The sequence below is a fragment of the Mustela putorius genome, unplaced genomic scaffold (assembly GCF_011764305.1).
Source record: "Mustela putorius furo isolate JIRA1106 unplaced genomic scaffold, ASM1176430v1.1 tig00000253_pilon_pilon_pilon, whole genome shotgun sequence".
Classification (NCBI taxonomy): domain Eukaryota; kingdom Metazoa; phylum Chordata; class Mammalia; order Carnivora; family Mustelidae; genus Mustela; species Mustela putorius.
Genome location: NW_025421329.1, coordinates 4860577 through 4868995, shown reverse-complemented (window position 1 = coordinate 4868995; position 8419 = coordinate 4860577).

Here is an 8419-nt window from a genome sequence, read left to right as displayed (position 1 = left end):
TTTTTATAAACATGTATTTTTATCCCCAGGGGTACAGGTCTGTGAATCAGCACTCACCAAAGCACATACCCTCCCCAATGTCCATAACCCCACCCCCCTTCTCCCAACCTCCCTTCCCCCTCCAGGGTAGACATCTATTTCAACCACACGGGAATCCTGAATACATCACAGGTGCGGAGGGAATATATGTTAATGGAGAAGACCCTGGGATGCTTCAGATTCTTGGTTGTCACTGAAGGATAAGCCAAATAGGAAGAAGATTGCTGTGAACTGGAGATGAAGATTAGATGTCTTCAAAAGGCAAAGTATTTCTTTCCTTTTCTTGGATTCTCTTTCAGGTGTGAGTATTGTAACACCTCTAGTAGCGGAGGGATCCGGAAGGAATCTATCTCTCCCTTCCCTGCACCATTTTGTTAAGAACAATGTTTCTTGATTTTCCTTCTTTCTTTTTTTTATTCATATTTCTTTTCTTTGTTTGTTTTTTTCTTCTTATTTTCATGGTGTGATACTTAGAAGCCCCTACTGCTTTTGGCAGGTGTGCTAGCCAGAGATATCCTACACTTTCGTTCAGTGAAATGTTAGATTCTTTTTTGTTTCCCCTTCTGGAGAGCGTTTCAAATGACAAGGCTTTGAGAGCGCTGTTTTCACATTTGGATGGCAACTTGCAGTTGCGTTTTCCCAAATGTCTCACATGCCTTGCATCCAGGGGCCACAAGCTCCAACAGGTCTGGAAGGAAAGTGAAAAGTGCAAGACTCTTTCCAGTTTCTTCTTTTATGGCCAATTTTTCAGGTGATCTTGAAATGGTCCCAAGTGCGTAAGGTATAATGGGCATGACACCACCTATGGATAGGTTGTCACACAGGTAAATAAGGTCATGTCTGCGAAAGATCCTCACCTCCTTGGAAGATGATGGTATTATGGAGCCGTAATGATTACAGCAGTTGGGTCTAATTGTTTAGGATCAGCACTAGTGCATCTTGTCCCTGTCTGGTTTCATTATAACAGCATCTTTTTCAAGGAAGGGGGTGTTTCATGAAACCATGAAAGGATAAGAGAATTAAGAATACCAGTCCATGTGTAGAATGATGTGTTATCAAGCATTTTCCTTACCACTATTTTTTTTAAGTGTTGTTTGTTTTTTTGTTTTATTTGACAGACAAAGATCACAAGTAGGCAGAGAGGCAGGCAGAGAGAGAGGAGGAAGCAGGATCCCTGCTGAGCAGAAAGCCCGACGCGAGGCTCGATCCCACGACCCTGGTATCTTGACCCAAGCTGAAGGCAGAGGCTTCAACCCACTGAGCCACCCAGGCACCCCTTCCTTACCAGTATTTTTTTTTTTAATATTTATTTATTTATTTATTTGACAGACAGAGATCACAAGTAGGCAGAGAGGAAAGCAGAGAGAGAGAGAGGAGGAAGCAGGCTCCCTGCTGAGCAGAGAGCCCGATGTGGGACTCGATCCCCGGACCCTGAGATCATGACCTGAGCCGAAGGCAGCGGCTTAACCCACTGAGCCACCCAGGCACCCCTTCCTTACCAGTATTTTTAACAACTGGTTTGCTCCTAGAGGCACTGGTATGGGCCAGGGAGATCATTCCTACATTCAGCAATGTACTTCCCAAGGTCTTTATGACCTTGTCTGCCTCACTTTGTCTAGTGGGTGTGCATTCCTAGTGTCTTTGGAAGTGTGGACAAGTAAATGTAGGCTGAGGAATCTGTACTGTGCATCTCCCCCAGGAGACATGACTTCAATCCACAGCTTTGGTGATTCTGAGGCTTCCAGGTGGTTGAGTGGGTTTCAGAATACACATCAGACTTCTGGAAGATTTGAGGGGGAAAGTGCTCATATGAAAACTTCCTGCACATGGGAGGCCCTTTCATGGATTGACAGACAGCCATGCTCTAGAAGGAGATCCTACAGGTTGATTAGAGGGTTTGTGGGGCCGTCAGGGCCAATGTCAGAGAGTACACTTGTGTTCAATCCTTCTTCAACACTGGAACACTTATGTCAGAAGTCCTCAACCCTATGAGACCCAACAATCTCCCTATTACAAAGGGGTAAATCCCCTTTACTACTAGAGGTGAAATTCACAGATAATAAATGTATGTAATTAAATACATGTGTACATATATATACATGTATGCATCACATATGTATCATATGTATCATCAGCGTATATATTCCAAGCAATATGTATGTAAATATATATGTATATTACAAACTATAATAGAAGTAGAAAAAAGTAGTTTATAAAGAAGTGCTACATAATACGTGTTTTGGGGCGCCTGGGTGGCTCAGTGGGTTAAAGCCTCTGCCTTCGGCTCAGGTCATGATCCCAGGGTCCTGGGATCGAGCACCGTATCGGGCTCTCTGCTCAGCAGGGAGCCTGTTTCTTCCTCTTTCTCTGCCTGCTTCTCTGCCTACTTGTGATCTCTGTCAAATAAATAAATAAAATCTTTAAAAAAAAAAGAAATACTATATAATATGTGTTTCAATATGTGGTTCTATCATGACTACAAGAGAAAGCATAATAAAGGAGCCAATGGTTATACCTGTGTGTAGAGTTAGTTATACCTACTTGTAACTAATACATTTGGATTTAAAAGTAAGTGAGACATTCCGAAAACATTCCAGATGGGAAGGACAGAAAAATAAAAGATGACAGTTAAGAGTGGAGGATAGCCTGAAAAGGAGAGCTCCTGTAAGATAGAGCACTTATTTGCATATGAAAAGCAACATGGGGAACTAAGCTTAACGTGAGCAGGAATAACATGTCAGGACAAATACACGCCTGAGGGACGTGGTGGACACACCAAGTATCCACGGGCACCCCAGTGGACACAGAGGACACTCCTGAAGGAGGGAGTGAAGGGTGTTTCCTGAAGGTCCAGGCAGGCTTCCAGAAAACCATCAGGGAAGGACCAGGCTCTCGAGTGGCTAGCAAAAGTTCCTGCAGGTTCAAGGGGAAGCAGCAATGGATGGAACTCAGTGAGCTGTGGAGCTGGCCACACCCGCACTGTAGCCACGGGCACAGGAACTTGGCCCCCGCCAACCCACCGCTGGGCCGGGAGGAAACCAGGATACCAAGGAGCCTGACCTCTCTCCTTCTACCCTCCATTCTCTTCTCAGAGCCTCATGTTGGCCAGCTCCAACAGGAGCCAGGGGGCAAAGAACATCTGAAAGCTGTGTGGGGTGTTAGCTAGTTCTTCCTTTTGCAGGACTCCCTTGTGCACGGCTGCACCCCCAACCACACTTCCACAGATTTCCAGTATGGCTTCTGGGAATGGTATCCCCTTGAGAATCACTGCTTTGCTTTATCAGACTGAAAAATGCTTTTCTTGCCTTGACCCTCCAGTGACCTTTGGAAAATAAGGCGATGACGGTCATCTACAGCCTGGGTGATGACAGTCATCTACAGCCTGGGTGATGACAGTCATCTACAGCCTGGGTGATGACAGTCATCTACAGCCTATGTCTAAGTAGTGAGTGGGTCCAACTGTGGAATTGCTTTAAAGATGCACTAACTTGTCATGACAAAATGGCTCCACTGGTTTTTTATTCCTGCATAACCAATCACACCAAGCCCTGGTGGCTTCTAGCATAGTAATCATTTCTTACTTCTCACTGTTTCTGGAGGACAGGCATTCAAGCAGGACACAAAGGCGGTGGTTTATCAGACTGAAAGGTTTGGGACTGCAATTGTCTGAAAGCTGCTTCACTCACACGTCTGGGGATTGATGTTGACTGTGGGCTGCGGGCCTCACTGGAGCACCTGGGGAAACAGCCACGCATCCCCTCTGCATGTGGTCCAAGCTCCCACACGACATGGTGACAGGGTTCCAAGAGCAAGAAAGAGGAGAGTGGGAAGCTGTATGACCTGGCCTCAAAAGGGACAGCTGGCTCATCAGTTCTACCACATTCTGTTCATCAGAAGCCCACACATATTCAAAGGCAGAGGCAGGGAGGGGACTAGGTCCACCTTTCAAGGGGAGCCAATTCAAAGAATCTGTGGACTTATTTTAGAACTACCACACTGGCCTTCCAGAAGCTCCAGCTCCTGCCTCTATAAATATAGGAAGGGGAGAGGGTATGTCAGAGCCTCATCCTATCCTTCCTTTATAACCCCAAACTTACATGGAAGGCAGTTTGGCTCTCTGAATCCTTGTAAGCCAAGGGGCAGTTCCTGGTGGTCTGAGTAAGTCAGAAGGCAGACTTTGTCTTTTCCAAAGGAACCTCGAGACAGCCGTGAAAAGGAGGGACCTGCAGGGACTCCATCCATTCAACTTTCCACTTCCTCCCCAAGTGTTCCTTGGAGCATCATCACTGCTCCAGAGCTCCAGTTCCGTACATTAGTTCTGCAAAGGTAGCACCCTGGGTGTGCTAGTCATTCTCTGCAGAATCCCCTCAGGCAGCGGGGCCAGAAGTCTTACTCTATGGGCTGGCCCTTTGGGAAGACCACTGCTGAGAGAACACTGAGACTTCACCAAAGGTGGGTCATGGGCTGGTGGGTCCCAGCAAGCATCTTAAACGACCCTGGTGTACCAAGCGTCCTTAATAAAATCATATGGCGATAAGCTTAAACTCATCACTTATCAATTTACTTCTTGAACACCTACTCAGTGCCAGATATTGTCCTTCTCCTCACAATCATCCTGACAGATTAGGCTTGTTTTCCCATTTTGCTGATGAGGAAACTGAGAGGCAGGCAAAGGGAATAAATAAAATAAGAGGACTTCTCTCTTACAAAATTTGATGCACTGTCCAGGGAAAGCCAAGAGTCTTGCCGTATAGGGACAGAGCCCTCCCCACTTGGCCACATGGAACATCTATCTGCAGCCTTTACCCAACAGAGTGAAAACTCTCATCATCTATGCCCTGGACATAGATGAACGTCTTCCAGCCATCCATGGGAAATAAATCTTCATACACAGTAGATTAGGGAATCCAGACCAGCCATGGAATCCTTTGCCTGAATGGGTCAAGGAACCTGCCGAAGGTGCCAACTAGTCCTTGGGATTGAGCGGGGATACAAATGCAGGTCTCTAAATAAAAACCACTCTTTTAATTGCATCTTGTTCCTTCTCTAATTAAATGCCAAGATGAGAATGTAATCTTAAATTTGAAGTTTGAAACCTAATTATTTGCTATTATCTATCTTTTGTTATCTTTTATCATGCCTTGAGGAAGACATTCTGCCCCAACAGTGATTATACAGAAAGACAGACTAAGGGATAAGTAATATAATTACTTTAATGTTTTTAATTAAGACTTTAATAGGCACCATAAAATAAACATTAAAAATACTAACATGGCACAAGAAGATCATTTACCCTAATTCACAGTGCATTAAGGACCAAATTCGTGTGAGGATTTAAGGTTTTTGGTAGCCACACACCAGTCATGTTTTCTCTATCCTACTTGTACATAGTAATGTAAAAGAAGTATGTAAATATCTGTTGGATGAATAATTTTATGTAAAATTAAATCCCTGTATTTGTAATTTATTAAGTGAAAAAATCAGTAGGTATTTTTTTCTTTAAAAGTATATACATGGGGGGAGCACCTAGCTAACTCGGTCAGTAGAGCATGACTCTTGATCTCGGGGTTGTAGACTCAAGCCCCATGTTGGGTGTAGAGATTACTTAAAAATTAAATTAAATTAAAAACCCAAAACAGAGGTATATGCATAAGTAACAAAAATGATGGAGTAAGAGATCCAGTACCTCCATCCTCCGACAAAGGTCAACAGTTAGACAAGTATCCATGAATAAAAACAGCTCTGGGAGAGCTCAGGAGTCCACTGAAGAAGTTTCAGCAACACAGTGGAACAACAACAAAAAGAACCCTGAGAATAACTGCACAAAAAGAGTAGGAAGAACAGCTCTGTTTTGTCACCAACATCCCATTGCATACCCCAGGATGGCACAGCTCAGGGCACAGCTTCTGGCTTGAAAGGGTTCCCCTTGCCACTAATTAGTAACATGAAAACATATAAAATATACAATACACTGATAATGGCACATATATAGTCAAATTCAGAATACTCCAATACCATAATACGGCAGTGTGTTAATCACTTAACTCTAGTATAAAGGTTAAAAGACAGAAGTATTAAATATAGCTAGAACCACAATAATTCGTTAATGTACACACAATGTAAAAAAAAAGTAAATTGTGATAGCAAAACCATAAAATGTGGGAAAAGAGTAAAAGCACAGAAATTTTGTATGTCATCAAAGTTAAGTTGTTACCAGCCAAAATAGACTCTGATATCTAGAAGATGCCTTATGGAAACCGCAGGGTAATCACAAAACAAAAATCTGTAGTAGATAAACACAAGATAAAGAGAAGGGAATCAGAGTAAAGCACTATAGAAAATCATCACCAAATCACAAAGGAAGAGAGATAAAGAGATAAAGAAAGGAACAAAAGAACTATGCAAGTCAGAAAACAATATGATAGTATTAGTGAGTCTTTACCTATCAATAATTACTTTAAACATAAATTAAATTCTCCAAATGAAAATCGAAGTGGCTCCAAAGGGCCAACAGACACATGAAAAAGTGCTCAACATCACCCAGCATCAGGGAAATACAAATCAAAACACAGTGAGATACCACCACACACGGGTCAGAATGGCTAAGATTAACCAGTCAGGAAACGACAAGTGTTGGTGGGGATGCAGAGAAAGGGGAACCCTCCTACACTGTTGGTGGGAATGCAAGCTGGTGCAGCCACTCTGGAAAACAGTATGGAGGTTCCTCAAAAAGTTGAAAATAGAGCTACCCTATAACCCAGCAATCACACTACTGGGTATTTACCCTAAAGTTACAAATGTAGTGATCTGAAGAGGAATGTGCACCTGAATGTGTATAGCAGCAATTTCCACAATAGCCAAACTATGGAAAGAATCTAGATGTCCATCAACAGATGAACGGATAAATAAGATCTGGTGTGTATGTATACAATGGAATACTATGCAGCCATCAAAAAATGAAATCTTGCCGTTTGCAATGATGTGGATGGAACTAGAGAAAGACAATAATCATATGATCTCACTGATATGAGGAATTTGAGAAACAAGACAGAGGGTCATGGGGGAAGGAAGGGAAAAATGAAACAAGACAGGACCAGGGAGGGAGATAAACCATAAGAGACTCTTAATCTCAGGAAACAGAGGGTTGCTGGAAGGAAGTGGGTGAGAGGAATGGGGTGGCTGGGGGATGGACAGTGGGGGGGTATGTACTATGGTGAGAAAAAAAAAAGACTCAATTATGTGCTTCCTATAAGAGATTCACCTCAGCTCCAAGGACACACATAGGCTAAAGTGAAGGGATGGAAAAGGATACTCCACACAAATGGAAACTAAAAGAGAGAAAAGGTAGCTGTACTTACACCAGACTACCAAAACAGACTGTCAAAAACTATCACAAGAGACAAAGAAAGTCATTATATAATGAAAAGGGGGTCCCTTCGTCAAGAGGATATAATGATTGTAAATTTATATGCACCCAACATTACAGCTCCTAAATACATCAAGCAAATACTAACAGATCTGAAAGAGAAGTAAACAACAATACAATCACAGCAGGGGGCCTCAGTGCCCCACGTTCAACAAAGGGTAGGTCATCCAGACTTAAAAATCCATTAGGAAATATTTAACTTGAACTGTATTTTGGGCCAAATGGACCGAACAGATATATAGAGAACATTCCATCCAACAGCAGCAGACTATACTTCTTCTCAAGTGCACATGGAACATTCACCAGGATGGATCATTATTAGGTCACAAAGCAAGTCTCAGCAAATTTTAAAAGGTGGAAATCGTATCAGATATCTTTCCTGAACACAACGGCATGAAATGAGACATCAATAACAGGAGGAAAACTGGAAGATTCACAGATTTGTGAAAATTAATCAACACACTCCCAAACCACCAATGGGTCAAAGAAGAAATCCAAACGTATCTCTAAGCAAACGCAAATGAGAATGCAACATATTGAAATGTGTAGAATGCAGCCAAAGCAGTTCTCAGAGGGAATTTTGGAGTGATAAATGCCTGCATTGGGAAAAAGGAAAGATCTCAAATAAACAACCAAACTTTACACCTCAAAGAACTCGAAGAAGAACAAACTAAGGCAAAGTTGGTCAATGGAAAGACATAAAGATCAGAGCAGAAATAAATAAAGCAGAATAGAAAAATAACAGAAAAGGTCAATGTAACTTTGAGTTGTTTTTCTGAAAACATAAACAATGAACAAAACATCAGCTAGATTTACCAAGAAGAATGAAGAGAGAGTGCTCAATGAATGGTTATAAATGAGAGAATAGACATTAAACAGATACCACAGAAATACAAAATGTCATAAGACACTGTTATGAACAATAATATGCCAACAAATTGGACAACCTAGAAG